At 32.3% G+C, this 24526-nt stretch overlaps 1 protein-coding gene across 4 annotated transcripts in view; it reads left to right on the forward strand.

Annotated features, from left to right (window-relative positions):
* MLLT10 (MLLT10 histone lysine methyltransferase DOT1L cofactor) overlaps positions 1 to 24526 on the forward strand; it is a 218202-nt gene that overhangs the window by 14905 nt on the left and 178771 nt on the right. The gene's annotated exons all lie outside the window — the stretch shown is intronic.

Below are 24526 nucleotides of genomic sequence, written 5' to 3' on the forward strand. Positions count from 1 at the left end.
GGCTCCTCTGGAAATCTTATGTTCTCAACTGCTTGACCAGTACCTTACCTTTTCCTCTTTCCCACATCTAGTTTTGGAAACAGTAATCAAATATGCTATTGCTCCTGGAAAGAGCCTGAGGGCTTTCTAGACCAAAACTCCTATATGTATTATATTTCATATTAAAATCTAAGCACTTTGAGGGTAGGGACTTTCTACCCTATTCTACCCACTACAGTGTTTGACACATAACAAAAATCTTAATATTAATATTTACAAATGTTAGTAATATTCAAAATGTTAATTTTTTTCCTTAATCATTTGTATTCCTCTAAGGATTAAGGAGCTTTTCATGTTTTAGTTTTCCAAGTATTGATTTTTAAGAATTCACTTTTAAAGTAAATGAGGATGAATCTTTAGTCTACCTTCCATATGATCTTTGTGATTTCCAGCTTTATCTTTCAGGTTCAGTGTTGAGTTGTCCTGTGCATTAGTAGTATAAAGATAAATAAAACATACACACCTGGTTTTCAAGAAGCTTATAGACTGAGGTAGAATGGGGAAAGCATGTGTATAGATAAGTGAGTTAAAGGAGAGGCCCATATAAAGTTCTATGAGAAATTTCTGAAGAGAGATCACTTTTAACCTTGAGGGTGGTAATGGATTGAAGGTCAGAGAAAGTTTTGTAGAGTTGATGGCACCTACCTTAGAACTTAAAAAGGAGCAATTACATATTGTGGGGGAGAGATCTATTCTGAAAATATGGCAGAACTGTAATAGTAAGTAAAGGACCAGGAGACAGAAGAGCACAGGATAAGAAATTCACTTTTGAAACAGTATTTGAAGAGGAATGATATGAATTGAAGTTGGAAAGATAGATTAGAGATAGTATATATGGAGGCTTTAAATATTACTCATTTGGAATAAGGACTTCTTTTGGTAGAAGTTAAAAATGAGAAGGAAACTGGCTTATTTTCTCTTACCCATTTCAGTTTCTTCATTTGATGGCACAAATGAGCGCCAGAGGGAAATGGGAATAGGTGGGTAAGGACCTTCCAAATTTTTATTTAAATTGGATGGAACATATAGCTAAATATGGCTAACAAACTTTTACTTTTTGTGCAGGATGCCTTTTCTTATGTATTTGGGATGTTCCCTCCTCAGGGCTGAGATGAGAGTAGAAGTGTTTCTAAGATAGTGGAGAGTAAAATGTTATTGGTTACTTCCGTTTCCCAATCTGTTCTTTGAAATCCCTGAGTTGAATATTTGGTTGAGATGGTGGAGAATATGAGATTGGGTTGTTTCCTAATGAGCTTTGGGTTATAGCTAATGGGATGTCAAGCACCATGGGGCTGCTCTTTGGATCCAAATGGATACTTTATAAGGTTATGTATGATAGGGATATCTTCTTAGTGAATTTTAGGAATAAAAGCAAAAATTGAGGGATAATTAACATAAGATTGGCAAGTTAAAGACTCAAAAGCCTGAAAAGGGGATGTTGAAGACTTTTGTTATTGAGATTTCATATGTGAAATATAAACTCACATTCCATAGGGAGCGAGGAATAAGTTTCATTACAAGGCTTTTACCTTTTTAAAATAAATTTTTATTGATCTTTTGTTTTTTCTGTCAACCAGTATTTTTTCCAGTATCTCTTCTATTCCTCAGAGCCATCCCATATAACAATATTTTAAAAATACATATTTTTTTCCTTGTATTAAATGTTAAAAAATTTTAAAATAAATTTTGAGTTCCAAATTTTATTCCTCCTTTCCTCTCTCCCCTTCCCCTTTTTCAGATAAGAATATTAATAAAATTTAGTATTTTTTTAAAATACTAAATATCTCCAAAATCAATCAATTCATGGAAGTCTGTTTAATATAACATAAATATATATGTGTGTGTGTGTATCTATATATCTATTTTTGTGGTATGCTATGTTGATTTATTTATATTCCTCAGATTATGGAAGAGTAGTATCTACAAAAATTCACGCAGCAAAACTATATCCTTATATATAATAAAAAGGGATTCCGAACTTAAAAAATCACACATTATGAAAAACAATGAAACAAACTTCTGTTGACCCTGCTACCATCTTGCATGTCACCATCAGCAGTTTATTCTCTCTTTACTAGTTATTAGAGAGCTGTAGAGGTTTCTCAGTAGAAGAGTAATCAGAGTAATGCATTTCCTATGGAAGTGAAGAAAGACTTAGAGGAAGTGATTGATTATATAAGACCAATTAGGAAATCATTTGTTTTAACTTTTTGAGAGATTGTATGTATTTTTTCCCCCATGTGCAATGTGAATCTCCATTATGTAAAGTTGGTTAATATGTAGTCAATTCAAAGCTACCCTGCTTGTCTTTGATTCCTTCTGTAATTTCATTAGGAAAACTTAGGATTTCATAATGAGGACTTGAATAGTTGGAATGGAAAAGAGTAGATGGATATAAAGGCTGATGATATTGTTTGCAGAATTTGGCAACTGAATAGATATGGAGAATCAAAAATAATTGTTCTGATTTTTGGTGACTTGGATTATGGTATCAACAAAGCTTGAAGAGATAGATTTTTGGATAGAAATGGAATGCATATTTGAATTTGAAGTGTTGGAAGAATATCCATGTAGGGGAAGAGAACTAACAATCAGAGATGTGAGACTTAGCTCTCTGGGAAGAGCTTTTCAGAATTTCAGATTTGAAAGGAACTTTTCCTGTTTTAGTTTTTACTCTAAAAAGAAGTCCCTCCATAACATCCCTAACTAGTGGTTGTCCCATCTTGTCATAAAGAAGGGAAACCTATTATCTCAGAAGGAAACATACTTACCTTTAGGTGACCCTGATCATTTAGGAAGTTTTTCCTGAGATCCTCTCTTTTCTTTTCTCTATTCTCTGTTTTTCAAATATTTGAAGGAAGCCATCATTTCCTCTTGGGTGACTTCTCTTCTCCAAATTAAATAATGCCAATTTCTTTAGCCAATTTTTAAGATTAAAAACAAAACACTTTGAACATAAACACCAACAAAAGAGCATTTCCATATACATAATAGACCACAAAAGGAGATTTGTATTTGAAACTATGAATTTCTACCTTTTGCTTTGTTCAAAAAAAGTATATAATAATTTCTCATTTTAAAAATGGTCCTGGGCTTCTGTGCTTTCTATTGAAATTCTATACTTTCCTTTCTGTGCATTTAAAGAAATGTTTCAGTAGTTCTTACTTTGACATCATTATTATTATACCATTTCTCTCATTCCCTTCACCCATTTAAAAACTAAGGGGGGAAAAAAAGAAAAATTGTAACAAATGAATATAATCAAGTAAAATAAATTCACACAGTGGTAATGGCCAGATAATGTATGTCTCTTTCTGCACTTTGAATATTTCATCTCTCTGCTAGGGGGTGTATTGCACATAATTTGTCAACTATGTTCTTTGGAGACATAATTGGTCATTTCACTGATCAGAAATCTCAAATCTTTCTAAGGTGTTTTTCTTTCTTTGTAATGTTGTTTTGTATGCTTCTTTTTTTATTCTGGATTTATTGCTTTTTGTTGTATAAATGCCTTTAAAAATGCAATAAAACTCATCTACTTTATCTCATAATCAAATTTTAATAACATTACAATATAATTTAGTAATTTATCATTGAAGGGATTTATTGGGAATTCAGAATTCTGAAGGGAAGGGAAAGGCAATGAACATTGATTTTATTTTTTTCCCTTAAAAATTTAGTAATGGGAAAGAGAAGGTAGTAACTGGGTAGGGATGAGTTGGATCAATGGAAACTTTTTGTTTAGTTTCTGCTGGAGTGGAGAGGTTGGGGTGGGGGGGAGGTAAATGATGTGGGAGACCTGAATCTGTTTGTAGTCTGATGAAAGACTTTAAAGAAGAATGATTTGAGATTGCATGAGTGAAAGGGGATGAATAATGGATCAGATTTTGTTTATAGGAGAGAGGAGATGACATAACTCCTAAAATTTCTCCTAGAGACTAGATTTGAAGGATTAGACTTGACAAGAAGGACTTTATCTAGAGACTGGAGAGAAAGAATGGTGAGGACATTGAAAGGTTTAGAGGAGGGTAGTTAAGAGTCCATTTTGCGATTGCCTGAGTTCATTAAAACAGGTGCCTGCCTATCTAGGTCATCTCTGGAAGGTACAATTAGGAATTTAAAATGAGAAGAAGATTGATATGGGTTAATAAGGAACAATTAAAAGGGTTCTTGTGAAATATGAAAGCACATTTGATATTAAGTAAATATAAATCCATAGTGTACCTAGTCTAAATGAATTTAAGAATTTCTTCATTGTTACTCTGCAATTTGGGCATAGAAAGAGGTGTTGGATGCTACCCAGGGTTGAGAGGATTAGGTGAGCAGGATCTACTTTTGGCAGGAGCTGGGAGAAAGTCCCCCCCTCCAAAAAAAAAAAAAGTAGAAGGGTAGGATTTTGGCAAAAAAGAGGAAATTCAGAATTTAGGCTCAAAGCATTTTTGAAAGGTAAAGTGTAAGAGGAATAATAGAACATTAAAAATCCACACTTGCAGAGAAGATGGGTCTCTAATTCAGTACTGTTAACTTGTGCGTGTGTCTCTTAAGTAAAATTGCAACATATCTCCGTGTAGTAGTTAGATTTCAAATATAGGGAATAGAAGGTCTAACATTCCAATTCCACTTCAGATGCTGATTAGCTGTGCTCCTTGTGAGTAAAAATGTACTTTCCATCTCACTAGAAGGTAAAGGTGGGTAACCTGGTGAACAGAAAACTGAGCTTAGAGAATGAAGATTTGAGTTCAAATACTACTATAAACATAATCTTCCAGGTGTTTTTGGGAGTTTTTCAAGGCTTCCAGTTGATACTTGTGGCCTAGAGCATTGAAAAGTTAAGCTCCTTGCTCATGGTTTGCACAGCCAGTATGTAAAAAAAAAAAAATGAAACTTGAATTTGAAATCCTCCTTTGTCCCAAGGTGACTTGCTTTAGGTATTTACATACTAAAATAAATCTAATATGAATATGTGAGAGTCAGTATTACTATCATTTTGTAGAGAGGGATCTTGCTCATGCTCATTTGAACTAAAATCTGCCAAATTTCTTTAAAAGGCTTAGAGTCTTTAACTTCTTTAATCTCTTATAACATAATTCTTTTTGTTGCTTTTTCTGTTGTCCTCTGTGATTTCCTGGTACTACTTTCAATCTTTATTCTCAAAGATTTCTTTGCAATTTTTAATATGTTAAATATCTGACCATCCTGTTTTTTTGGGGGGAGCTCTGTAGTCCTTGCATAGATGCATACTATGCTGATATTCTCCTATCTGTTAATCCTGAGACTTACTTAATATTTCCCCTACCTCTCAGGATCTCTTTGGCTCCTTCCTGAAAGTTTTCATTAGAAATTTTATAAAAGACTTCCAAATCAGTTTGGCCCTAATTTTTCTCTTACAATCCAGTCTTATATATACATTAACCTGCTGAATATTTTCATGTAGGCTCCTCAGAACCTAAAATGGATTGTGTTAAGTTCATATGGAAAAACAAAAGGTCAAGAATTTCAAGGGAATTAGTGAAAAAAAAACAAACGAAGGTAGCCTAGCTGTACCAGATCTAAAATTATATTATAAAGCAGCGGGTTACCAAAACCATTTAGTATTGCCTAAGAAATAGACTAGTTGTTCAATGGAATAGGTTAGGTTCAAAGGACAAAACAGCCAATAACTTTAATAATCTAGTGTTTGACAAACCCAAAGACCCCAGTTTTGGGGATAAGAGCTCACTATTTGACAAAATTTGCTGGGAAAATTGGAAATTAATATGGCAGAAACTAGGCATTGATCCACACCTAACACCGTACACAAAGATAAGATCAAAATGGATTCATGACCTAAGCATAAAGAATAAGATTATAAATAAATTGGAAAAGCATAGGATAGTTTATCTCTCAGACCTGGAATTTATGACCAAAGAAGAACTAGAAATCATTATTGATTACAAAATAGAAAATTTTGATTATATCAAGTGGAAAAGTTTTTGTACAAACAAAACTAATGCAGACAAGATTAGAAGGGAAGCAATAAACTGGGAAAACATTTTTACAGTCAAAGGTTCTAATATAGGCCTCATTTCCAAAAGATCTAGAGAATTGACTCTATAATTTATAAGAAATCAAGCCATTCTCCAATTGATAAATGGTCAAAGGCTATGAACAATTTTGAGACAAAGAAATTGAAACTATATCTAACCATATGAAAAGATGCTCCAAGTCATTATTAATCAGAGAAATGCAAATAAAGACAACTCTTGAGATACTACTATATAACTGTCAGATTGGCTAGAATGACAGGGAAAGACAAGCGGAATGTTAGAGGGGATGTGAGGAAACAGGGACACTAATACGTTGTTGGTGGAATTGTGAATACATCCAGCCATTCTGGAGAGCAATCCGGAATTATGCCCAAAAAGTTATCAAACTGCATACCCCTTGATCCAGCAGTACTACTACTGGGCTTACATCCCAAAGAGATACTAAAGAAGGGAAAGGGATCTGGATGTACCAAAATGTTTGTGGAAAATGAATGGATGCCTATCAATTGGAGAATGGTTGGGTAAATTGTAGTATATGATTGTTAGGGAATATTATTGTTCTGTAAGAAATAATCAGCAGAATAAATACAGAGAGGCTTGGAAAGACTTATATGAACTGATGCTAAGTGAAATGAGCAGAACCAGGAGATCATTATATACTTCAACAATGATACTGTATGAGGATGTATTCTGATGGAAGTGGATTTCTTCGACAAAGAGATCTAATTCAGTTCCAATTGATCAAGGATGGACAGAAGCAGCTACACCCAAAGAAAGAACACTGGGAAATGAATGTAAACTGTTTGCATTTTTGTTTTTCTTCCCGGGTTATTTTTACCTTCTGAATCCAATTCTTCCGATGCAACAAGAGAACTGTTCGGTTCTGCACACATATATTGTATCTAGGATATACTGTGACATATTTAACATGTATAGTACTGCTTCCCATCTGGGGGGAGGGGCGGAAGGAGGGAGGGGAAAAGTTGGAACAGAAATGAATGCAAGGGATAATGTTGTAAAAAATTACCCCGGCATGGGGTCTGTCAATAAAAAGTTATAATTATGAAAAAAAACCCACTAAACATAAAAAAAATAATAAAATTATATATGTATAAGTATATGTACATTTATATAAAACATGTATTACCAATTCTATTAGAAATAAATATAAATATTTATGTATAAATAAATGTAATAAATGTATATGTGAAATATAAAAAATAAAATAAAATGGATTGTGTTTAAGGTTGAATTTATAATCTTTCCCTTACAGACTGATTATTTCTTCTATCTTACCGGCAATTATGGGTATCACGACTGTCTTAGTTATCTAGGAACAAATTCTGTGAATCTTTCCTTTAACTGCTCACACATCCAATCAATTTTCAGTTCTTTTTATTCTTCTTTGGAAATGTCCTTTACATTTTTATTGTCTCTTTTTTTCTCATTGTACTTCTCCACCTCCCTTCAATATAGATTTTTATATATTTTAGATGTCGATATTTCACATATTTAAATTTTATATTGATACTTTAAAGAAGTTTTAATTAATGACATTTGCTTTTATATCATGAATGAAAAAGTATTTTAAAGTGATATTATGTGCAAAATACTATGTTAAGATCTGAGAATTCAGATGGAAAAATAAGACCATTCTTCTCAAGGAACTCACTTTTCTTCAAAATTATTTATTTTGAATTTTCACTTATAAATCAGTTTTGAATTCTGAATTCTGTTCTTTGCATCATTGATTAAGAAAGCAAGCAATCTGATAAGAAATTACATGTAAAGTCATGTAAAGCATATGTCCATATTAGCTGTGTTAAAAAAAAAAAACTAAATAGCAAGAAATAATGAAAGTAAAAAAAGTAAGCTTAAGTCTGCACTCAGATTCATCAGTTCTTTCTCTGGAAGTGGATAGCATTTTTCATCATAAGCCTTTTGGAATTATCTTGTATTGTACTGATTGAGTAGCTAAGCCTTTTACAGTTGATTATTGTTATAATACTATTATTATTATGTAAAATGATCTCCTGGTTCTGCTACTTTACTTTATATCAGCCCATATAAATCTTTCCAGGTTTTATGAAAGTGTCCTGATCTTCATAATTTCCTTCACAATTGTATACCAGAACTTGTTATGCCATTCCCCAGTTGATGAGTATTTTCTCAGTTTCCAATTCTTTGCTGCTGCAAAAAGAGCTGCTGTGAATAATTTAAAAAACACAAAAATGTGTGTGCGTATGTGGTTGTGTATACATGTATGTCCTTTTAAAAAAAACTCTTTGATACAAATCTATTAAAGATATTGCTGAATCAAAGGATATGCATAATTTTATAGCCTTTTGTGTGTTCTTATTTTCTGATGGAGGAAATTACACATAGAAGACAAGTTGGATGGAATGATCCCAAGGATATCATCAAAGTAGATGGTAATGTTATTTCCACTGATAAAAGTCATATCAGTTTCTGATGTTGAATTGTTTGACAATGTGTACCTAAATTGGTGGTAAAGAAGTTTTTTTTTCTGGGTCTTTAATAGTTGTGGTAAAAAAAAAAATAGCTCAGATTGCATCTTCTGAAGAAGATGGCTGCAAGGGTTGGGCTGGAAACATGAGTGCTGGAGGGAGGAAGGCTCATGGTTCTTGAACTCAGTACTGTTAGTGTCAGTTGGTCAGCAACTGGTAAGGTTGATGGTGGGTAAGTTATCCTTGGATGAAACCTTTTTTGAACATTAATTGACCTTTCTCATCTCGGGATGTTTTACTCAGATATTTCCCATTCATTCCATCATCCTTCCTTTTACTGTCCCCCCATGTTGAAAATTTTTTGCGTTAGAATATACACTGAGTTGTCAATATCACTTTTTAAGGAATAAAATTTTTTTTGTTATTTGAACCTATCCTCTTGTTTTTTTGGGGGTGAATAATCCAGAATATATGTGTTGGCAGGTTTGTTCATTCCCACTGGAGACCTGCTTCCACCAGTTACTAAATTATATTAAGGCTTAGGTTATTCTGCTTTGGGGGGCTTTTTTTGCTTTAGGAATTTCAAAACAATTTGCCATTTCTAAGTTTGCTTAGAATTATAAAGCTAATTGTAATTAGTGTGACTGGGGTTGGGCTGATTCCATTCTTTTTTTGGATATTTACCTTCATAGTTCTCTGGGTTAGAAATAATTTGGAAGCTTGAAAATTGGAGGTAGGTAGTAGTAGGGTACTGGTCATTTTTCTGAAGTAGAGATTCCAATTTGATCTGTAGTGTTTCTGTCAAGGAGACCACAGAAAGGGAAGGTTTCAGATCTCATTTTAATTTTGAAGTCTTTAGATCAGGTTACAAACAAGTCAAGCTAACAAACATTTTAAGTACTTGTATCTCCTTGTGTTAGATACTCTACCAAGAGATGGATATCCAAAGAAAGGGAAAAAACAACAAAAAACTCAATCCCCAGTCTCATGGAGCATACAATCCTTAATAGGAGTTTAGAGGGAAGAAGAGACAAAATGCAAACAACATGCAAACCTATAGATATAGACAACCACACACATAGGATAGAATAGAATTAATCATAGAATGGAAGCATGAATGGCAAGGAGGATTGTAAAAGGTTTCTTGTAGAAGATAGAATTTTATTGGGGTCTTGGGAAGTTGGGAAGCTTGAGAGTCAGTCAGGGATGAGGAAAAAGACTTTTCTAGGCTTGGGAAAATTCATGAAGTAAGGCAATGGGATGCCTTTTATGATGAACAAAAAGAGATCATTATAATTTAAAAAAATAAAGAGGAGCAAGATGTAAGAAGACTGGAAAGGTGGGAAGAAGCCAAGGTATGAAAGGCTTCAAGGGTTTTACTAAAAGATTGTCCTTCTAGATCTCTCTAGCTAGTCTTCCCCAAGTCTGGAGTAAGAGTACTTTTTATTTGTTTGAAATATATTTTTATTGATATATATTGTTTTTCCATTGCTTAAATTATTCCTACTTCTTCTCTCAAAAGAGAATTTTTTTTTTTAAGGAAGAGAAAAAAAAGCCCCAAATCTATTCACATATCAAGAGCAATTGACAATATATGTAGTGTTCTACACTGTGGCCTCCTCACCGCAGCAAAGGTGTGGGTGGAAGTGTCTTCTTATGTATCTTTTTTTGGGAGGGATACAATATTCATTTTTGAGTAAGTGGCAGTTCTTTCTATTTATATTGTTTTAGTAATTGTGTATGCTTCAATTTGCATCACTTCGTGGATATCATGTTTCTTTGTATGCATTAAATTCACTATTTCTTGCAGCACAGTGATATTCCATTATATTCATGTGTGGCAGTCTGTTTAGTTATTCTTTAATTGATGGGTTTCTATTTGTTTCTAGTTCTTTGCTGTTATAAAATATGCAGCTATAAATATTTTAGTGTATATGAGAGCCTTCTTATCAGTGACTTCCTTGGAGTATAAATACTTGCTAATAGAATATCTCAGTCACTATGGTAAAGACATTTTAGTCACTTTATTCTCACTACTTCAAATGACTTTCCAGCATAATTTTACTAGTGCATAGCTACCACAAAGATAACATTAATTTATTTATCAATCATAATCTCTCCAACATTATTTCCATTTTTGTCATCTTTGCCAATTTGCTGAGTAGGAGGTGAACTAAGCATTATTTGGATTTGAATTTGTCTTATTTGTGATTTAGCTTACTCTTTCAAATATTTAGTAGTTTGCAGTTTTTTTGAGAACTGTTTATATTTTTTGATCATTTATCTATCAGGAAATGACTTTTAGTAATAATATTAATGTTGTATGCAAGTGTGTGTGTGTGTGTGTGTGTGTATTTGACCCCGAACAGAGGAATTTGATAAAAAGATTTTTTTCTCCATTTGGCCACTGCAACTTTTTTACTCCAGGTGCATTAATTTTGTTTGTGCAATAGCTTTTTAATTTTATGTAATCAAAATGATCTATTTTATCTTTTGTAATTGCTTTTGTTCCTTGTTTGGTTGACAATACATTTCTTACTCACATAGTTGTGACAAGTATGTAACCTGCTTCTTATAATTAAAAAAAAATAATAATTTGTTTAATATTCAGTTCATATGTCCATTTTGAATTAATTTATGGGGCATATTATAAAGTATTATTTTGAACCTATTTTCTCCTCCAGTTATCTGATTCTCTTCTAATGTTTACTACATTAAATTTGTTTGTGCAAAGCCTTTTGTTTCACATAATCAAAATTGTCCATCTAAATTGCATAAGCCTTTTAATCTCTTGTTTAGTCATGAACTTTATAGATATGAAAGAAGTCTTGTTTGCTCTTTGAATTTGCTTATGATATGACCATTTTTATTTAAGTCATGTGTCCATTTGAAGCCTATCTTGGTGTGTGTGGTATGAGATGTTTGTTTATCAAATAATGAGTCTTTTCAGTAGCTTGTGTATTTGGATTTTATCAAAAACTGTTTCTTTCTATAAGTCATGTATTTAATCTGTTCTAGAAATTCATTCCTTCCACCCTTTATTCCTCTCTCTTTTAAAAAAAACATACCAAATTGATTTTGATGATTATGGCTTTTGTAGTACATTTTGAGTTCTGATACTGATAGACCCCTTTGCTTCCCTTTTTTTGGGGAGGAGAGCAGTATTACCCTTGAAATTCTTGACACTTTCCCCTTTCCATATGAATTGTTTTTATTATTTTCAACTCTATAAAATATCCTTTTGATATTTTGATTGGAATAGTGTTGAATAAGTAAATTAGATGTTATTATCATTTTTATTATGTTAGCTTTACTTACCTACAAGCACCTAATGTTTCTAGAGTAATTTAGACTTGCCTTTTATTTCTGCAAAGGGTGTTTTAGAGTTGGAATCCTGGGTGAATTTTCCCAAGATACTCTCTCCAATATTTTAAAGCGTTTGTAGTTACTTTGAAAGGAATGTCTCTTTCTAGCTTTTCCGGTTGAGTTTTGTAGGTAAATATACAGAAAGGCTGATGGTCCTGTAGATTTTTCTTATATCCTGCAGCTTTGTTGAAATTATTATTTCAAAAAAATCAAGTGAAGATGGCCTAACTGTACCTGATCTAAAACTATGTAATAAAGCAGTGGTCACCAAAACCATATGGTATTGGCTAAGAAATAGACTAGTTGATAAGTGGAGAAGGTTAGGTTCACAGGACAAAATAGTCGATAACTTTAATAATCTAGTGTTTGACATACCCAAAGACCCTAGCTTTTGGGATAAGAACTCACTGTTTGACAAAAATTGCTGGGAAAATTAGAAATTAGTATGGCAGAAACTAAGCATTGACTCACACTTAACACTGTACACCAAGATAAGGTCAAAATGGGTTCATGACATAGGCATAAAGAATGAGATTATAAATAAATTAGAAGAACATAGGATAGTTTACCTTTAAGACCTGTGGCAGAGAAAGAAATTTATGACCAAAGAAGAGCTAGAGATCATTATTGATCACAAAATAGAAAATTTTAATTATATCAAGTTAAAAAGTTTTGCACAAACAAAACAAGACAAGATTAGAGGGGAAGCAATAAACTGAGAAAACATTTTTACAGTCAAAGGTTCTGATAAAGACCTCATTTCCAAAATATATAGAGAATTGACTATAATTTAAAGAATTCAAGCCATTCTCCAATTGATAAATGGTCAAAGGATATGAGCAGACAATTTTCGGATAAAAAAATTGAAACTATTTCTAGTCATATGGAAGGTGCTCCAAACCAGTATTGATCAGAGAAATGAAAATTAAGACAACTCTGAGACACCACTACACACCTGTCAGATTGGCTAGAATGACAGAGAAAGATAATGTGGAATGTTGGAGGGGACATGGGAAAACTGGGACACTGATACATTGTTGATGGAATTGTGAATACATCCTGCCATTCTGGAGAACGATTTGGAATTGTGCCCAAAAAGTTATCAAACTGTGCATACTTTTTAATCCAGTAATTGGGCTTATATCCAAAGAGATCTTAAAAGAAGAGAAAGGGACCTGTATGTGCAAGAATGTTTGTGGCAGCCCTCTTTATAGTGGCCAGAAACTGGAAACTGAGTGGATGCCCATCAATTGGAGAATGGTTGGTAAATTGTGGTATATGAATGTTATGGAATATTATTGTTCTGTAAAAAATGACCAACAGGCTGATTTTAGAAAGGCCTGGTGAGACTTACATGAACTGGTGCTAAGTGAAATGAGCAGGACCAGGAAATCATTATATACTTCAACAACAATACTATATGATGATCAATTCTAATGGACAAGGCCTTCTTCAACAAGGAGATGAACCCCATCAGTTCCAATAGAGCAGTAAGGATTTGAACCAGCTACACCCAAAGCGAAAGAACTCTGGAAAATGAGTATGAACCATTACATAGCATTCCCAATTCCTCTATTTTTGTCCACCTGCATTTTTGATTTGCTTCACAGGTTAATTGTACACTATTTTAAAGTCTGATTCTTTTTGTACAGCAAAATAACGGTATGGACATGTATACATATATTGTATTTAACATATACTTTAACATATTTAACAGGTATTGGTCAACCTGCCATCTGGGGGAGAGAGTGGGGGGAAGAAGGGGGAAAATTGGAACAAAATGTTTTGCAATTGTCAATGCTGAAAAATTACCCATGCATATATTTTGTAAATAAAAAGCTATAATAAAAATATATATTTTATTTAGAATTTTCATCACTGTGTTTTTAAAATAAATTTGTTTTGATTTTTTAAAATATCACCAGAATTTATTCTACTATCCCTCTAATTTATCTCTCTTAGAGCACCCCAAATGACAATTTTTTGGGGGTGGGGCTAAGGCAATTGGGATTAAGTTACTTCCCTAGGGTCATACATCTAGGAAGTGTTAAGTGTCTGAAGCCAGAATTGAACTCAGGTCCTCTTGACTTCAGGGCTGGTGTCTACAATTAAAAAAAAAAATAGAAGAATGAAAAATAAGGAAAACATCATAAACTTGAAAAGGTCTGAAAATATAATTTGTTGCCAGATCTTTCCATTTTTATTTTGTACATCATTTTTCTGTTTTACCTTTTTTCTTCCCTTGTACCCTGATCCTAAAAGATGTGGGCAGTGGAGATTCTTTATTTCACGTGCTGTTTCTGTATGCTCTTTGATATATATTTTTAAATATTGGATTTCCCATATGCAAAGGACAGAAGCTGCTCATGTCTTCTCATATTTTTTCTTAATGGCCATGTTTTTCTCTATGTATATTTAGGGTAATTTTGAAGCATTTTTTGTTTGTTTTGTGGTTCTTTCCATTTATGTTTTGTAGTCATTGTGTATTTTTTTTTGTTTCACTTTTCTGTATCAGATCATGTACATCTTTCCATGCTGTTCTATATGTTTATTTCTAAACATCACAGTAATATTCCATTACTTCCATATATAACAATTTGTTTAGCCCTCATATGTTAATATTTTGTTGATTTATTTATGTTTTGATTGATCATAGTCATTTTGCAGTTGCTTCTTCCCATTTCTCAAAATGCCCCTCATCTCTCTTGTATAGTGAAATAAACCAGTTGAATCCATTTCCCAACGACTCCATCATTCTCACCTCCTCCTCTTACATTCTTTTAATGTAATCTGCTACCTCTTATTTCACCTTAGTTTCTGTTGAAGTGGTATCCCTTCTCATTGCCAAGGCCAGTTCTTTAACATATACATTTGATGATATCTCTCCTGTCTTCTGTAGTAGTAGTTTCCTCCATTATCATCCCCATTCTTCTTCGTAAGTAAAGTTAATAAGTAAGGTTTATTCTTTCCTGCTTATATCTCTTCGTATCTTTCTTATATTTTTCCATATCTCCCTCATTGGGTCCTGCCATTCCTATTGGTTGGAGTTCTCTCAAGCTAATCTTGATCAAAACGTGTATATATAGTCCTCAGCTTTCAACTCATCTATTTTTTCCCCCTTCGGGTTCAAATAAGATAGTTTTAAGATGGGGTAGCATCGTACCTAGCATTTATTTTGACCCTTGGTTAGTAATTTTTTTCTTCCATTTTTCTCTCCCTCTCTGAAGCATTTGATGCTGTTGGCTTTTCTCTTGGATACTTTCTCATCTTGGAATTTTCATGGTACTGTTCTCTTTTGGTTTCATTCCTATTTGTCTATGACTATTCCTTTTTAGTTTCCTTTTATGGATCTTCATCTCTGCAATCTTCTTCAAAATTCTCCTGAACCCTCTTTTCTTTTCTGTTTTCTTTGTACTGAATTTCACATTGATGATCAGCTCCTCTTGGGTTTAGCTATCTCTATGAAGATGATTCCCAAATTTATAAATCTGTTCTCAGTTTTTCTGAGTTCCATTTCTGTGTCAGTAAGTGCCTAATTGGACTTTTAAAACTTCATAGTTCTCAGAGGCATTTCAAACTTGTCAGAAATGGTACTTGTTACCTTTTACCTCAAGTCATCTACCTTCCAAACCTCCTTTTTACTATTAAGGGTACCTCCATTCCTTCAAGCTACCAAGGTTCAAAATCATGCTGTTGTCCATATTTTATTCTTCACTTTCATCAGAAATAAAGTTTGTTGCCAGATATTTCCATTTTTATTTTGTACATTGTCTTTCTATTTTCCTTTTTTCTTCCCTTGTTCCCTGATCCTAAAAGATGTAGGCAGTGGAGATTCTTGATTTCATGATCTTTGGTATTTTTTTTAAATGTGTTTTTATTGTAAAATTAACTGACCAAATGAAGTTGATTTTTTTCATATATATATATATAATTACATAGATATGAAAACAATTTGTGTGTGTGTGTGTGTGTGTGTGTGTGTAATAATCTTCTACTAGGCCTTTTTTTTTTTTTTTTTTTTGAGACTGGGTCCATAAAAATTTTTTTTGATGAATTTTTGATTTCCAAGTGCACATTTTATTGTTCAGTTATTTTTTCCCCCTTGGAATTGTACTTTAATTTTTGGTTATCTTTATTTCCCTGGAGGTAAGGTCAGGTAAATTAGTTGGTCATTAAATTTTAGAGATTAGATGTTTTTACAGCTAGAACCTTTTAAGTTTCAAAAAAAAAATTTTTTTTTAATCTAAAATTGTTACTGGATATTTGGTCCGATCTGTTACCTGAACTCCACCCTTACTTTGCTTATTATTTAGATTTGTTTCATTTGTGATAGGTACTTATAGGGAGAAATATGAGCTTGTTTACATATGCTTATTTTTGTAACTACTATATTTCTAATTAATTTTTTCAGTGTTCTTCTAGAAAATCTATCTATTTCTTGTAGGGTTTGTTTTTTCCTTGACATCTCACGGTTCTTTTAATTACTTAACTATGAAGAGAATAGTTGATGATGTTCTGGTGATTTTCTCGCTTATATTAGCTTTATTTGAGTTGTTTCTGTTTTAACTATAGATACTTCATCCAGAATTCCAAATAGAACTTTCTAAATCCTTCATTTCCATTGAGTATTTTGTTTTTCAGATTATAATTAACATTGATTCAATACTACTAAGAGTATTGGGTAATGCACAGTTCAATTATTAATAATCCATTTTGGCAGTTAAATTATAAATTTCCAGATGACTGATGATATGAATTGTTTGAAAGCCTCTCTTATGTGGACTTTCTGACTTCCATATCTCATTTTAAAAGATCTATTATTTAATTTTTATCTTAATATTGTGTTTCTGCTTTTCTTTGTTGCATTCCTTTCTCTGTGGTCTGTATTCTCTGAAGTTTGTTTTATCATTCCTTTTTTTGTGTCTTTTTTTTTTTTTTTCTTTTTTTTTCTAGTCCCACCTTTTGGCTACCTTGAAATTCTTTCCTGTACTTATGATAGATGAGTAGATCTCTGGACCTAAAAACTGGCTTACCCCTTGGACTTTATAGATTTTGAGGCACTGAGGAAATTATTTATGAAAGGTGTTTGCCTGTTTTGTGTCATGGACTCACAGAAATGAAGTTTTTTCACCTTTCTTATTTAACCTTCCAAACCCTCTTACTACTAATCTCTTTAGATCTATAGTTAATATTAAATTAATGTCTTATATTAAGAGCTCTATGTCATACAAATATTGGAACTTAATTTAGAATGTCCTTAGAACCAATATTTTTCCATTGGAAAGATCATTACTTGGTTTAAGTAATTCAGTCATTTTTTGCTGATTAACTTAAAGTTTACTGCTTTCTTCAAAGATTTCTTTTTTGTTCTTGAATATATTTTTCTGAATATTTTCTGAATAAAGGTTCATAAAGGAGAAAGACTTTAAAAGCATCTAACTTTCCATTTTGTGTGCTTTGGACAATTGGCAATAGTTTTACTACTTAATATTAGATTTATTTATAGCTTTACTTTTTGGACTGTTAAGATTTAATTATTATTGTTACTATTATTTTTGGATTTACCAGAAATAAATTGTTTTTTTCTTCAATCGTACCAGAAATAAATTGTTTTTTTCTTCAATCGTATTTTCCTTCCCATAATTTGCAATTGTTATAAATTAGGTTTTTTTTGTTTTGTTTTTTTTGATAGTAACTTTTATTTTTCAAAATACATGCAAAGTGGTTTTCACTGTTGACTATTGTTTTGTTGCAAGTTTTTTTCTTTCCTTCCCCTCCACCCCCCCCCCCCCCCCCCCCCCCCCCCCGGACAGCAAGCAATCCAATATATATTAAACATGTGCAATATGAATTAGTTCTTGACTGGAAGCTTTGACTTTTTGAAAGTATTTTACTTTGTGTTTGTGTGAGTTCTTTCTCCCCCCTTCCTCTCCTCCCCCCCCTTCCCCATTCACAGTTATTTCTTTAAATATTCTCTTTACTGCAGATTGAATTCTTTGGGGGGCGAGGAGGTGGGGGAAGGAGGAAGGAAGATGAAGTTAAGTAAAAATACCTGATCAGAGCCGCTACATCTAGCAACGTTAAGCCTGAGTTATCTCCTTTCTGATTCAGGAAAGGAGAAGGTACAGTTCTTGATCTTTTAAACAGCTCCAAAATGATAGGCATTCATTTTATTTTTAGTTCCTTGTTAAATATAGGTCTTTCTCTGAATGTTTTGAAATATATTGGGCCTTTGTTACATTTTTGACTTTGGAGAATATTCCAAGGAGTGAGAGCATAAGGTCGTAGGTTTTTCTTGCATAATTCTAAATTAATTTCCATATCAGTAGGACTCACAATTTCTCTAGCAGCAAAGCACCTTGCATCGAGCTGCTCCATTTTTTCCTGTCATTGCGAATTTGCAAGGTATGAGATGAAACTTCATCTGTTTTAATTTTTATTTTTCTTTGCAAGATAATTTGCAATGTTTTTATGTGAGTTTTTATATTTCTTTTGAAAACTCTATAGACTTTTCTGTTGTTTTCTTTTATATCTTAGAGATTAACTTTTTTTAGTAGTATCTGATGCATATATTCTCCCTACTTGTCAATCCCATCATTTTTAAAAAAATGCACTTTTGTTTTTACCCTTTGTAAATCATCAATACAAATTCTGTGTCCCTTCAGTCTTGTCCCAGAGATCAAGATCCCTTGTAATAAAAATTTTAAAAATAAAGGAAAGAAACCACAGTTAGCAAAACTATAACCAACATATTGAAGCATTGCATTATGATGCATATCCTTCCTTAAACTCTGCAAAGAATTGGGAGATAAACCTTCTCAATTTTTGGGGGGGCAAAACTTGGTTAAAAGTTCACAGCATTTAGTTTTAGCTGTTTGGCTGCTGTTCTTCTATTTGTATTGCTGCCATTGTATAAGTTATTTTTTTGGTTTTGCTCATTTCACATTCAAAGTGTGGAAGTGTGTGGAAGCACAGTTTGCTTAGCCATTCTCCCCAAGTCTGTGAGTCTCTTTTGTTTCTAATTCTTTGCTATTATAAAAAGTGCTGCTACGTGTCATTCTTTTTGTTATTGACCTTCTTGAGCTATGTATAGCAGGAGTATAGCAGGGTTGAAGAGTACAGCCATTTTTGCTACTTTATTTAGCCACCTAAAATTCAGCCTCAGTTTTCTTTATTTGCAACATAAGGTAATAGTAGATTCTCCAGTAGTTTGATAGTGATTTTTTCCCCCTCAATTTTTGCAGATATTTTGATGATAGTATTATAAATTGTTCTTGAAAATTTTGAGAGTATTGTAAATTTAGCAAAACTAGAACTTTTTTTATTTTTTAGCTCTTTTACTGCTAGTTTAGTTTACTTTTCCTAGATCCTTTTTTTGGTTTTCTGTTCATTTGCGTATTTGATGTTTTTCTACTAATCCTTTATTTCTTTTAAATGATCAGTTTTGGCATGCAGCTGAATATATAATGGGTTGTGAAAATCTTTTCATTATCTTCTGGTGTGATTTTATCTTTTTTTCATTTTTCTTTTAAATTTGTTAATTTTTCTTCCTTTTTCATAAATAAAAATGTGTCATTTTCAGACATTTCAAAGGACCAGTTAAAAATGTTATCTGTTCTATAATTTTTGATTTTTAATTTATCAATTCTCTAATTTTCAACATTTATCTTCTTTTGATTTTGTTTGTTGACCTAATTTAAAATTGCTCATATAGCTTATTAGTATACTTTGTTAATAGTATACTTTTTAAAAACTTAATTTTTTTGATAAATAAAAATCTATAATCTCTTTTTTCCTCCTCGCGGGAAAAAAACAATCTTATACAATATATATATGCAGCAAACAAAATAAATTCCTTTATTGATCATTTTGGAAATATATGTCTCATTCTGTTCTTTGATGCTATTACTACTCTATATTGGAAGAATAGATAGCATGCTTCATCAGTCCTCTGAAATCATGATTAGTCATTGTATTTATTAGAATTGTAAGAATTAGAATTGTTTATATAAAAGTTGCCCTGGTTTTCCTCAATTCATTCTGCATTAATTCATACAAATTTAACAAAATCTGTTCTTTTTATCACTTTTTATAGCACAGTTTTCCATTTATTATAATTTGTTCATACATTGCCCAATTGATAATCATCCATCCAACTTTGCTTTAAACTTTATTTTTCTTTTTAAAATTTTCAATAATATTTTATTCCAAATACACATAAAGATAATTTTCAAAATTCATTTTTGTAAGATTTTGTGTTTCAAATGTTTTTCCCTCTCTTCTCCCTTTCTTAGACAATAAGTAAACCAATATAGTTTAAATGTATGCAGTTCTTTTAAACATACTTCCATATTCATCATGCACAGGAAAAATAAGCTCAAAAGGAAAACAGCATGAGAGAAAAATGAACCCACTAGAAAGATGGAAATATTATGCTTCAATCCACCTTCAGTCTCCATAGTTCTTTCTCTGGATGCAAATGGGCTCTTTCCATCACAAGTCCATTGGAATTACCTTGAATCACAGCATTGTTGAAAAGAGCTACGTCCATCAGAGTTAATTATCACAAAATCTTGCCACTACAAAAACACAAACATTTTTGCAGATGTGAGTCCTTTTTCATTTTTTATGAGCTCTTTAGGATATAGACCCAGTAGACACACCATTACATCAAAGAATAAACAGTTTTAATAGCCCTTTGGGTATAATTCCTAATTGTTTTCCAGAATGGTTGGATCATTTCACGACTCTACCAACAGTGCATTCATCTTGTCATTTTCTTACATCACTCTATCATTTATCATTGTTGTTTCTTGTCATATCAGCCAACCTGAAAGGTGTGAAGTGGTACTTCAGAGTTGCTTTAATTTTCATTTCTATATGAATAGTGATTTAGAGCATCTTTTTTTTTCCTTTTAAAGATTCAAATTTTTAAAAATAGCTTTTTTCAAATACATGCAAAGATAGTTTTCCACATTTACCTTTGCATAACCTTGTATTCCAAATTTATCTCTTCCTTCACAATAAGGAATGTCCTTCACATTTCCTAGACAGCAAGTAATCCAATATAGTATAATCATGTGCAGTTCTTTTAAACTTATTTCCATATTCATCATGAGCAAGAAAAAGATCAAAAGGGGAAAAAAACACAAGAAAGAAAAAACAAGCAAGCAAACATACATCAATAAGAACCACCACAAAGAGAAAATACTGTGCTTTGATCCAACTCAGTCCCCAAAGTCCTTTCTCTGGGTGTAGATGACTCTCTCCATCACAAGTCTTGAATCATCTCATTGTTGAAAAGAGCCAGGTCCATCAGAATGTTCTTCTGGTTCTACTCACTTCACTTGGTATCAGTTCATGTAAGTTTCTGAAATCCTCCTGCTGATTGTTTCTTTTATAACAATAATATCCCATAACTTATTCAACCATCCACTCAGTTTCCAATTCCTTGCTACTACAAAGCGGGCTATTAACAACATTTTTGTACATGTGGGTCCTTTCCCTTTTTTTAATCATCTCTTTGGGATACAGGCCCAGTAGAGACACTGCTGGATCAAAGGGCCTGCACAGTTTTATAGACCTTGGGGACATAGTTTTAAGTTGTTCTCCAAAATGGTTGAATCTTTGCACAACTCCATCAATAATGCATTTTTCTTATACCTTCTTCAATGTTTATCTTTTTTTTTTTTTTTTTTAAGCTGCAGCAATTAGGATTAAGTGACTTGCCCAGGGTCACACACAAAGTGTGTGTATCCTTAACACTAAGGAAGTGTTAAGTGTCTGAGGCCAGATTTGAACTCAGGTCTTCCTGACTTCAAGCCTAGTGTTCTATCCACTGTGCCACATAGATGCCTCCTATTTATCATCTTTTCCTATTGTTTTAGCCAATCTGAGATATGTGAAGTGGCACCTCAGAATTGTCTTAATTTGCATTTCTCTAATCAATAGTGACTTAGAGTATTTTTTTCATATGACTAAATAGCTTTAATTACTTCATCTGAAAATTGCTTATAATCTTTGACCATTTATCAATTGGAATGACTTGTATTCTTATAGATTTGACTCAGTTCTTTATCTATTTTAGGGATTAAGTCTCTATCATAAATACTGGCTATAAAATTTTTTTTCCCAGCTTTCTGAAAATTTTTTCATCAGCTTTCTGATCTCTTTTTTCATTACTATATTTTTAGTAATATGTTTTTCTCTGGGGATACTTTTATTTGATTCTCAGAAATTTCACTATGTTGTCTCAATATAATTTCTTTTCTCGTGAATGTTAATTTCTGTGTTATAGTCATTACTTTGCATTTTAAAAAATTGTTTTATTTTTAGGAGATTGTCTTTGTTTCTGTTCTGTATTTCATACTATTTTAATAAATTGTGGTCTGAAAAGCTTGTTTTTACTTGTGGTTTTTTTTTTTTTTTTTAATATTGTAATTGTTTTTTGCAGGGGTATTATCATTATCCACATAACTTTTATTCCTCTCATCTCTATCACCACAAACCTTCTATGTAATAAATAAATGTAATAAAGGGAAAAAGAAATTCATGTTAAGCCTGCATTTTAAAAAATGTATGTCCATGTTTTGTGCCTTTAATCTGTCATTTCTTTGCCTGGAGATGGTCAACATGATTTATCCTCAGTTTTCCTTAGTCTGGGTTGTCACTCCATTTTTATTAAATATTTTTTAGCAGGTATAGAATGTATACAGTGTTAAATACTTTTGATGCTGTTGTTCAATCACTTTCAGTTGTCTTTTTTCTTGTTCCATTTAGGGTTTTCTTGACAAAAATACCAAAGTAATTTGCCATTTCCTTCTCCAGCTCATTTTACAGATAAGGAACTGAGGAAAACAGGGTGAAGTTCCCTACCCAAAATCACATATTGTAAATGTCTGAAGCCAGATTTGAACTCAAGGAGAGGAGTCTTCCTGAAAAGTATAGAATATGGCCTTTTGCATACTTAAAAATAAACCTCTTGCCATTTTCCCTTTTCTACCAATCTGACAAAAGATTTGTATATTTTCATAGCTTAGGAAGATTTTGGTAAAAGTCAGAACTAAGGAGATGTGGCTGAAACATTTAATGTGAAAAATTCATTATTTCAAAAACATTATTTTTGCTATTGGCTTGCATGATTTGAATTTCAGGTCTATTCTGAATGGCCTTTGCTCTTGTCATGCTGAATCCTCTGCCCATCTTTTACAGGTCGGTCAGTGATTCATAACTCTTAAAAAATAAATTAATTTTATGTTTGACAATTGATGCAGTGGATAAGAGTGCTGGGCCTAAAGTCAGGAAGACTCCTCTCCTTGAGTTCAAATCTGGCTTCAGACATTTACAATATGTGATTTTGGGTAGGGAACTTCACCCTGTTTTCCTCAGTTCCTTTTGGAGTTCCTTTTGGAGAAGGAAATGGCAAATTACTTTGGTATTTTTGTCAAGAAAACCCTAAATGGAACAAGAAAAAAGACAACTGAAAGTGATTGAACAACAGCATCAAAAGTATTTAACACTGTATAGCTTATGCTTTGTCTCCAGGTTGAATCATTGGCAAAAATTTAATATAAGTTCGTGAATGTTAGTTTATGTAATCTTGTCCTTGTTTCCTTTTTTTGTGCTTTTTTTTTTCTTGTGGCTTTTCCATTTTGTTCTGATTCTTTCATACCATGACAAATGTGGAAATGTTTTTAACATAATTATATATGTGTAATCTATATCGGATTGCTTGTTGTCTTGTCTTAAGGAGGGCAGTGAGACGGAAGAACTAGAAGGAAAATCCACAAGAAAGAAAAAAAAAGAAAATAGTGGGCTTGGATCAGTATTCAGACTTCATAATTCTTTTTCTGAATGTTGATGGCATTTTGGATTTCTTGGATCATTGGTTTTCCAAGAAGTTCTCTAATCTATCATAGTTAGTGATTGTATAATGTTGTTACTGTGTATCTTATTCCCCTGATTCTGGTTACTTCACTCAGCATCAGTTCATTTAATTCCACAATTTTCTGAAATCTACCTGCTCATCATTTCTTATAGAACACTAGTATTCTATTACATTCATATACCATTTTTCATATGCCAAAAATGAATATAGCAGGGGTATGTTCATATACCATTCCCAAATTGATGGGCATTCTCTAAATTTTCAATTCTTTTTACAATTTACAACCCTGTCACAATAGTTCATTATTGTTCCAATTTTACCACATCCTCTCCAATACTTATTTTCTTTTTCTGTTATATTAGCCAGTCTGATAGGTGTGAGGTGGTACCTTAGAGTTGTTTTGATTTGCATTTCTCTAATAGTGAATTTAGAGCATTTTTTCATGACTATAGATGGCTTTAATTTCTTCATTTAAAAATTGTCTATATCCTTTGACCATTTATCATTTCCAGAAATACTTGTTTTCTCAAAATTTGACTCATTTCTGTATATATTTGAGAATGAGGCCTTTATCAGAAACATTGGCTGTAAAAATTGTTTACTGGCTTTTTGCTTCCCTTCTAATCTTGATTGCATTGGTTTTGTTTATGCAAAACTTTTTACATTTGATATAATAAAATTTATCCATTTAACATTTATGATGTATCTCTTGTTTGGTCATAAATTCTTCCCTCATCCAT

Source organism: Antechinus flavipes, chromosome 5 (genome assembly GCF_016432865.1).
Source record: "Antechinus flavipes isolate AdamAnt ecotype Samford, QLD, Australia chromosome 5, AdamAnt_v2, whole genome shotgun sequence".
NCBI lineage: Eukaryota > Metazoa > Chordata > Mammalia > Dasyuromorphia > Dasyuridae > Antechinus > Antechinus flavipes.